At 38.1% G+C, this 9,956-nt stretch overlaps 1 long non-coding RNA gene across 1 annotated transcript; it reads left to right on the top strand.

Annotated features, from left to right (window-relative positions):
* The first annotated feature begins 788 nt into the window (after nucleotides 1-788).
* Nucleotides 789-8,557, top strand: LOC137468713 (uncharacterized). Its single transcript, XR_010996127.1, has 3 exons — nucleotides 789-1,008; nucleotides 6,516-6,683; nucleotides 6,788-8,557. It is a non-coding gene; the product is annotated as an uncharacterized lncRNA (long non-coding RNA).
* The last annotated feature ends 1,399 nt before the right edge of the window (nucleotides 8,558-9,956 follow it).

Here is a 9,956-nt window from a genome sequence, read left to right as displayed (position 1 = left end):
GGAAGAAACACAATACAAACTCAGCTTGATTTAATAATTGCAGTCATGATTTATGTGCAACAGTGTCACTTCACTGAGCATTGATTTGATAGATAATGGAAAGCATGTGCCTGGCTTATTTGGAGAGTTTATTTGACACTACAGATTCTTGAAGGAATGTGCAGAAACTTCTAAATATATGGAACAAACTCACCTGGTATAAATCAGGTGCCTGAATTGACAAGAGCAGTAATGGGTAAGGCAGTAATTAGTATGCATAACTATTTCAAGGTGAGTAAAGTAATACAGTTCCAGCACCAAGACTGTCATTGATTTACGCCAGCTAAGGATATGGCCCATAGAACTGACAAGAAATGGCTATGCCTACTAATTACTGAAGCTGCTAATGTATTTCAGCTGGTACTAACTGGTTTTATGTCACTGGACAATTACAGAAGTGCTAGCTCTTGCAGATCGGACACCAACCTATTAGTGCAGTTTTTTTGGTTAAATGTCCAGAAAAGTGGGGCTGCATTTTGTGTGGTGGCTGTTCTTGTTAACGTTAAACTCCAATCAGACTTCTCACTAACTTGGGCATCCTCCTTACAGCTTGCACTGTCTTCTTCCCAGATTGAGGCAGGATGAAAAGCTGATTCTTTTGGCTAGCCTTCTGGCATAGTGTGGTGATGCATTTAGGATGCTTTTGACACTATTACAATTTCAGGTGGTCACTCAGGAAGAAGCAGCTGGTGAGTACAGAACACTTCCATACTTGGTATTTGCTGTGGTTTATAAGTAGCAAGAGCTGAAAACGTGTGGGAAGTGCTTTAAACTCAATGGGCTCACAGAGTTTCTAATTTATGTAGAGGGTATGGAGGGTTATACTGCATGCCATATTTTGTCCTGTCAGATTTATGTCTCAGATCACTTCAGTCACAGGTATGTCTTTCCAAGGATTCAAATCATCACTGAAGGTAAAAGCCCTCACAGACATGAGGACACCGAAGTCCTTCAGAGTACGGCCATAGGGTGAGTGAGCATTCTTTCCCAGCTTCTGTTTTGTTCATTTCAAGGCCTGTGATGTTTTGAAATGCAAGACTTCTTGTTCCTGGATCAAGTTTCTTCAGAATGCCATTGGTAACTGTTGGCATAATTGCCAGTGGGACTTGACCATGCAAGAACATTTAGAAGGATTTTTAAGACTGAAGTCTCTGCCCTGGCTTTACTCTACTGCCACTGACACAAGAACACAGAATCTCCCTGGAAATGTTCAGCTCTAAGACATTTTTCATGTACTGGTGTGCTCAGCATATACAAAATATTGTGAGAAATAACTAAACCTTTGTTGCTACTTCCCTGCAAGGAAGTTCCCTTTGTAGTTTTAGGCTGGAAGACAAACAAGTGAGCCCAAGACTGTTCATGTTCACAGAGTAACTTTTATTTACATAGTCAGTTATCCTGGAAAACAGATGGTTACAGAAACATGTCGGCAACTCCTTCACCCTCCATTCCCAGTTCAGTGCTAGTGGGTAAAAGCCACATTAACTCTAAGGCTCAATGTAGTGCATGTGGTAAGAATTAGGAAAATTCCCCTTAAAGAAATAGAGTTACAAATCTAACAATTTCTATTCTCAAGACTAAAATTCCTGTCCACAAGCCAACAAGAGAAAAAAAAATAAAAGGAAACATTACTGTACCTTCTTATGACCTGTGCTAGAAAAATATAAATGAAGAGATGATCGAATGAGGCTGTGATATTTTCTTGCTTTCACAGTCTAAAACAAAACCTAATATTAATTGTCACAAGTATCTTTGTGCTAATATCTCCTTTTCTTTCAATTGACAGGCTCTGTTGTGTTATAATGTTAATCCATTTTGACAATACAGACAGGATATCCTCATAAAAAACAGATCTTAACAAGACTTTCTGTTGACCTTTACCACATAGCTAGGTTATTTTCATAATTTAACTTGATTATCCTCACTTCAGCTGTAGCCACGGTACTTTAGAAAAAAATTCAACTAAAACCAAATTGGCCAATTAAAAAATCATCTCAGATTTAAGATGCTACTTGATCAGATGTTTTGAGTTTTAAATTACTAAGTTTGTTATAGTTTACTTGTCTTCACATTATTCAATATCGCTGTGCATGCTTTCACTAACACAACTGCTAATAAATCATTATGAAAGAAGAAAAAGTATTATTTGGTATTAAGCCAGATTGCTTTTTTTTATCCATTTTTCATTCTTCCTTGGAGTTGCTTAACCACAGGGTTGGCTCTGGCAACATATAAGTACCTAAACTTTAAATAACAGTTCTTGTCCAAGATATTGCACTCATCCATTAGATCTCTTACATTTTCCTTATTCTTACATAGAAAATAAATATATTAAGCCTGGTTCTTAATTGTCTACTCTGTGAGTAGTTATTATGCCCTTGCAAGAAAAATACAACATGAAAGGAAAAAAAAAAATCTGATTGGTAACATAATGGTTTTGTTTTGAACTCACCACAATAATTACACAAGGTGATGAGTGATGAAGAATCCAGCTCATTATTGCTAAGAAGCAGCTATCTTTTAGCTAGTACTGCATATCATAGATATAAAGGCCTTGGTTTATTACAGTGATTATTATTAGTCCAGTTGCCAGTCCAAAGATCATATTTGATTGTCCCATGGGCAGCAAAATACTAATCTATTTCCCTCCTTCATTCTTCCTCTATGCTTGTATAGACAGGTACATTAATCTACTCTGCCAAGAATGATCTTTTTATCTATACAGAACTAAAATGATTCCTCCTTCTTATCAGCATCTTCCTATATGCAGAAGATAAACCAAAAATGTTTCCTCACCTCATGTTTTTGTCAGTTCTCTGCTTGGAGGGTGATCAGATCATTTTTAATTGCACACTGAGCAACAAATATCTGACGTTTGCATTTGAGTGACTAAGAACTGAATTTTGTTGACAATATTAATACACCCTTCTGTTTAATGTCTATCAATTTTTAGAAGTTTAATCAGATTAACACTTTGCTGAGGACTCACAGGAATACCTCAATCTGACAATACTCAATGTTTGTCATTCACCAGATAACACCAAGCTAAATTCCTTCACCCGAAATATTCTGCATGCATCACGTCCCAGGGTGTCCTGGGAAGGAAAGTAGCAGTGCAAATAGACCCAGTTCTTAGCAAAGAGGTTTCAAAGGACAGGATGATCCAACCAAACAGCTTGCTGGCAAGAAAAAAGGGCAGTCCCACTCATCCCCTTCCCTTTCCTCGGGCACTGCTCTTATCTCCTGTCAAACAGACTAAGCACAGTGAAATGGCCAAATGAATCATCTTCTGGGGGCCTAGTGACCTCACAGGAGGAATTTCACCATCATCTCTTTGGAAGGCAGGATCAAGCCTGTAGGGGCACTCTGAAGTAAGTTATCTGTGGGAGGAAAATCTAAACTTATATGGTCCTCAGCTTGGCTGGAAGGACATGTTTTTATGCAAAATCTTCATGAAATTGGAAGCGGTGTAAAATTTTCTTTTGACTGTCTTTGGCTGTTTGTTTCATGTTTGAGATTTACCTAGGGCTCTAGCTAAAAGAGAGAAGAAATAATTAAGAGGATCTCATCTGCTTGATTCAGATCTGAGTCAGCGTGATGAGAAGATGCAAGGTGTGACCCAAGTGCATTTTTGGGTGACATGTTAAAGCAAAGTTCTGACCACTTTGCTCATTAAAGATCCCACTGCAGTCATTGTATCTGTTAAAGTGTGTTAACTCTGATGGCCTGGCCAGATGCCAGGCTTCAAAATTGCATTCTCCCATCTTTGTTTCAAGTGGACACTATAGTTTTCATTTCCTCTCCAAAACAGCTCTCTTATTCTCGCCTGCTAAATCCTTCCTGTGTTTCACCACAAAGTTCCAGCACTGTAATAGATTAAACAATCATTATATGGTTTCTGTACCAACTTGTAAAGCAAGGGAATATTTCACAAGATGAAAGGCAGTATAAAAATGTAAACTACTAATAGTTTTGGGCCCGCTCACTGCAATACAAAATTTGGCCAGTGGCAAAAAGTAGTCAGCTGAGGGAGAGTTGAGTGGCTCCATTACCCATTGATGTGCAACATTTCTCTCAGCATGTTCAATGTCATGAATGCATAAGTTTGACCTAAAAATCAGATCTTTATGTACATCATGGTACTGGTTCATCTTTCTTTTTTAGGTCAGATTTCTGTCAGATTTATGCTGCAAGCAGTTACAAGTTCTGCTTGAGAGAAACTTGTGTTAAAAAAAAAAAAAAAAAAGGTAGTTGGGCTTTTTGTACGTGCTTGGTTACCTGTGTGGGCTCAATGCAGGAGAGTTAATTTCATGAAGGACACAAACAAGAGATCTGTGTTAAAGTTCTCCCCTGTCTGATGCTAACACTAGGTGTTTAGAGAGAGAACATAAGAGGAGGGTACACCCGTAGCAGTATTTCTCCTGGTAGCATCTCCCCAGATTCTCCCTCTACCGGGCTGTAGACAAAGACACAATAAACAGGATTGTGGCATGAAGAAATGATATACAGATGTATCTGACACTGAAAATGCAATTTGCATAATATGGTAATATATGCATTATAGTTCCAACTACATACATGATCAAAGCATCCATTGTAAATGATAATGCAAATTAATTTTAGGCTCATTATTATTAATTGAACCTGAATAGAAATCAGATTCTGTAAAAATAGAATAAAGAAACAAGCTGAAACTATTTAGGGAAACAGACATTAATGCGATTATTCTCTCTCACTTACAGTTGGGCACGTGCTCCTTCTGCCTGTGTTACTCCTTCTTCCTTCTCTGGTACGATTTCAGACAGAAATTCTCCTTTATTCTGCAGTTCGTTCTCTTGGTTTCTCTTTTGATGTTCATGTCACTCAGCACACTTTCTTAAATGTATTATTAAGGTCTGCATGGTCTAATAGGTTGCCATTACCCTAAGCTTTGTTCATTCCTTTTCCAAATTAAATCAAGTTTGGGCTTGAATAATGCTGATAGGGACATTTGCGTAAACTAAGTTTGTTACTCCAGTAATGGGGTTGTTTTTGTCAATTAATGGGTCATTTGTTTTTAAAAACAGAACACCAGCATGTTCCTGATGTTCCTGCCCCTTCTAATAACTCTGTAATGGTGATCTTTTGTCCTATTGTAATGGTTTCTAGTCTCTGCAGTGCCTGGAGATAAGAGAAAGATAAAACTCTAGAATCTAGCCATTACTCAGTACTGAAGTTCCTGTACTAAAGAGGGTATAAAATTATTTAATCATGTAATGTAATTAAATCCTGATTTTTGCTAAATATTTACATCTGATGAGGCGACTTTTTTCCTAGACAGTACTAGAATGTGATCTTCAGTGACTACAAAATTATTTAGCATTGATAGCTCTCAACTCTAAGAAGTGTACTGTTAGCTTCCTGATAATTAAAGCCACTATTAAGATATGAGCATCTTTTTTCTCTCTGTGAATATTTGAACTTAATAATAAACATACTTTCATGCATTGGGCAAAGACTGTATGCAGTTTTAGATGCAAAACAATATTAAATTTCTTCCTAAATTGAGGAAGCTAAAGAGAACAAATAAATTTTGTGATCTCATTTCTAGGAACATTCGTTTGTCTCTCCTTAGTAAGATCTTAACAAATTTACTCTGGCATTTTAAAGGAAATGCCATTTTAAGTAATAATTAATCTTATTAATTTCCTTACTGTTATTATTTTCTTTATTACAGTTCTTGTGATTTATTTATGTGTGGCATTGTAAGTAATGTTAACAAAACAGCATCTTTTTTTTTTAAATGGTTTTAATGGTTCATAGTATATTGATACCTATAACTGCAGTGACATTGCACAGAGCTTATTATCTTTATATCATGGGATGTATTACTTCATACCCAGTCACTTCCCTAAAATAATTTTGGAAAATGTGTTGAGCACTGTTGCATTTATTTCACAGTGGCTACCTTTGAACCAAAAGGGCCAATACAAATATAATATATTATATATATTTTTATATATAGAGTGTGTATATGTATATAAATATATGTATATATCCTCTTATCTATTATTGCCTACATCACCTACAGAGAGCAAAGGTACAGTGAAAACTGGAAGGCTAAAGGGAGGTATTTTGTCCCTGTCCCTTGATGGTTACTCACACTTTTACCATGCTGTATTTCAGATGTTCTCACCCTGTCTCCTTCAAGAGAAGATACATGCAAGAGAAAGCTGAAACACTTTTCCCATTGTCCAACATACCAAGCATTTTGCTGGGGAAATCCTGGTTACCAAATGTGTCTGCAGAATGTGCAGACACTAGAAGCAGTAGAGCATGCACAAAAGATTGGCTTTGTCTCCTTTATTCATGATAAATTCACATTTTACTTCATGTGCACTCACTGAAGTGAACAGGACTCAAAGCAGAGTATGCAGATATTGATTTTGAATCCTGGACCAGAATCTCTCACTCTTCCCAAATTCCACATTTTTCAGAAATGCTGGTCACCATTTCAACAGCTCTAAAACTGGATGTTGCAGGTGTCTCGCAACTTTACTGATGCTGTGCAGCACAGGATGTCCACTCTCATTATGTTTCAAGACACAGGAAATGCAACTCAGTATCTGAATGCATAAGAAGGAAGGAGCCTTTTAAAGTTCAAGGTAAGTGCCACGATTTTTAAGTTGCTGGAGGAGGAGAAGAGAGCATTTAATGGATCCTTTACTTAATTTTGCAACTTGCTTTTCATTTTGAATGTTTCCTACAGGATTCAAGAAGCCTGTTGACACCAGTACATGCTGGTATATAAAAATAAATTACAGACTTCAATACTTACATGTGCTGGCTTCCAACCCCCCAAAAGCCTGCACTGAGGAGGTTCACAAATGGGAAGTGAAGAACTGCCAGGCACTTGGATCCTTATTGTGAAGACTGACTGAAGAGAAGCATGCAAAACACAAGGTGCTGCATATGAACATTTGAATCAGAATGGGTAACTACACAAATGATAAAAAAATAAAAATATGTTGAGAAATATGCATGTGTTCACTGCACTCAAAATTAGTCTGTTGCATTGTTTCCTGAGGCCATAATTTGCATCAGATGTTCAGGAGGATTCAAAATCTGACAAAATATTAATGTGGACAACAGGAAACTCCCAAGGTATAAACTCAGGGTTTCTAAAAATCTTACTGGAAAGGTTATACCTCCTACATAGTAAGGCATAAGGAGATACCTTACTGCCAAGGGCAAGAAGGAGAATTTTCCTAAGAATATATGCTTATTTCTTCCTTAGTTCCTTACACTTTCTATAAACTTCTGCTCACTAATGGTATGATGCTGGTCTCCAGTGGTCTGATCCAACATGGTCATTCCTACAGCTCTAATCAGGATGGATGTTCAATAAATAAGTAAGTCTTGTGACATGCAGAAGGAGGAAAGGGACAAAGCATTCCAGGCCAAGGTCAGAAAGTCCCTATGAGCTGTCTTCCAGATTACTCACTGTTTTTCCTATTTTCACATGGCTTACTCTTGCAGATTTTGGCTTGCCTGATGCCTTCCCGTTTCATGGGATTTTTTTTCCAGATATTGACAATAGGTGTTTTGCCTTGGATGACAAGCATTGCAAACTGTAAAGTCATGTTCTAGACATTCTGGTACGTGCTCATATCCTGGTATGATCTCATTTTAAGGAATGTGATTGTGATTTCCAGCATTGCAAGCTGAAATCAGGATTTGGTTATAACTGCCATATACCATGTGAAGTACCGTCTCTCTGAATTTCAGCTCATGCCAATACATCTTCATAGCCAATGCTGGGAAACATCACCAATTACTGTGGCTGTTTATGGAGCACAAGAACAGAATATTTAATTTTACCAGCCTCTAAGGACAGCAAAGCTGAATTTGAACTCTAGTTAAAGTTTTGCTGATTACTCCTGACCTTTCTGGGACAAAGACATGAAGGTCACTGGAGTCATGACTTTTTTCACATTCTGCTTGTCTTTGTCATTCCCCTAATAATGCGGAGGACTAGAAACAAGAGCTGGGTGGTGTTTTTTTCCCCCTGCCTGGAAATCTATTTAGATTAGTCACCAGGTTTTCCAGTCTACAGTCATTGAAGGTCATTTGGTTTACAGCTGAAATTCTCAATTGGAACCTCATCTTGTAATCAGAACTTAAAACCCAAGTGAGGTTTTGTATCTCCTTTGAAAGGGTAGGTTGTTGTGTGATTAGCTTCAGAATGTTAAATGGACTGTCTGTGTAATGATGGGTAATTTTGGGGGGCTTAAATTGCTCTGTGAGAAGACCTGTCTTGAATAATAATACTGGGCTATATTATAAGGAGCAGTATTCTAGGCTTCTCCTAAATGCTAATTCTATTACACATTAACATTTCCTTGGCTGTAAAATGGCAAAAGGCAGGCCAGCAAGATGTAAAAATCTTGCAAAGTGCATTTTCACTTATAGACTGTTCCTAAGAGCAGGCTGTTTCCTGAAAACGTCCCTTAAATAAGCATCCACTTACAGCAGTCATCATCGTACAGTCAGCATCTGCTAATAGCTGTTCCACAGCCTCAGCTGCTGGCAAACACAGAGTATTTGTTGTACTCTATAGTGTTGGAAATGCCTGTGTAATTTTTGCACTGTTTTTTAAAAACTATTTTTGGCCCTAAGTACGAAATATCAGTCATACAATGGAGATGTACGCCTAGGGGCTTTTCACAAAGCCTGGTGTCCTGTACATTCTTTGATTCTGTAACACTACTGATGAGAATCTGAAAGCCCTCTGAATTTTTTTGCTGATTGATTGATTATTTTAATGTCTCTTTGGTCCCTGTGCAACTCAAACACAAATATTTACATTTACATGTATGTGTGTGTATATATAACTAGTTAAAACTGAAGGCTCCTTAAAGGAAGCAATCCACCCCTGCCGTGATATTGTTATTGAGGGTACTATTTAGCTTTGTTAGGGGAACCAAGTTTTTTCACCAACATCTCCTGATATACAAGTTGACCTTTGGGATTGCACTTAAGGTTTCCAGTTTCAGAGACTAACCCACGGATGACTTCAGCATGTTCCATCTCCCTGTTTGCCCCAGTTGCTGCCCCCCATTTCTGTGTGTCCATTTGACCTCCATGTGTGGATACAAGCAGGAGATTATCCTGCATAGGGATGGGTATCAGACACTGTCCTGTGCAGGGACAGCTTGAGGAGTGTCTCCAGTTGGAATCACCCCAGAGTCCCCCAGCATCACACCACGACCTGTGATGTCAGCTCGTTGCTTATTCCAGCAGGTATTTCCAAAACATACCTGTGGGCAGATGGTGCATCCCCATCTTGGCTCCATTCTTAAGGAGTCTGAATCATCACCCTTTGGACACACCTTGATTCCTCTCTGGGTTTGCAGGAGCCGACATCATCCAGCTCTTAATCTCTTCTCCAGAAGCACTAAACTCTAATGCCAAATTACCTTTTTCCTTTATCTTCTTTAGCCACTCTACAAACAGAGCTTCTTTTAAGTGATTACTTTTATGTATTCACTTTACAGGGATTAAAAAAAGTTCCATGGATGTCAGAGTAGTTCACTCCAATAGATTCCAGCTCTGCAAGGCCACCAGCTTCCCAGAGTTTGCAGACACCGCAAACATAAATGCACCCCTACTCTCCATGGTTTTTAATATACAGGGATCCAAATTATCCTGCTGTTGCTTCACCTCTCTCTGATGCAAAAATGATTGAAAAATGAATATCTGGAAAAACACCCAGCCACATAAGGAGTTAATACCACTCACAGCTACCTGTGGTTTTCAGTTGTCATTAGCCAAACAAGACCCTGACTACTTTGGAGAACAAAAGGCAGCAAAACCATTAAACAATTTTCTTCCACTCAAATTCATTTCATGAGTCAGATACATCCCAGGGATCTGGG

Source organism: Anomalospiza imberbis, chromosome 2, assembly GCF_031753505.1.
Source record: "Anomalospiza imberbis isolate Cuckoo-Finch-1a 21T00152 chromosome 2, ASM3175350v1, whole genome shotgun sequence".
Lineage (NCBI taxonomy): Eukaryota > Metazoa > Chordata > Aves > Passeriformes > Viduidae > Anomalospiza > Anomalospiza imberbis.
Note: the sequence above shows the minus strand (reverse complement) of the source record. Positions and strands in the feature narration are given on the sequence as shown.